The following is a 246-nucleotide window of genomic DNA, read 5'->3' as shown; positions in this document are numbered from 1 at the left end:
AGTAGTTATACTGGGTCAAAGCCTAGCAATTTAACTGAGATTGCTAGCAATGCTTTAACATCTGCATTGTTGAAACAGAAACGTGAGAAGAGGAATCTTACATGTGACAAAGTTCATTTGGTCAATTTAACAAAAGAATTTTTCTGCTTACTAAAAGCATATAACAAAATTAGGGCAGATAAACACATTTCCACTTCTACAGAGAAAGCTGATCCTAAGGAGTCCCAGGAAGATGGGAATCACATT

The sequence above is a fragment of the Echinops telfairi genome, unplaced genomic scaffold, assembly GCF_000313985.2.
Source record: "Echinops telfairi isolate 266 unplaced genomic scaffold, ASM31398v2 ScPeMD7_7457;HRSCAF=8495, whole genome shotgun sequence".
Lineage (NCBI taxonomy): Eukaryota > Metazoa > Chordata > Mammalia > Afrosoricida > Tenrecidae > Echinops > Echinops telfairi.
Note: the sequence above shows the minus strand (reverse complement) of the source record.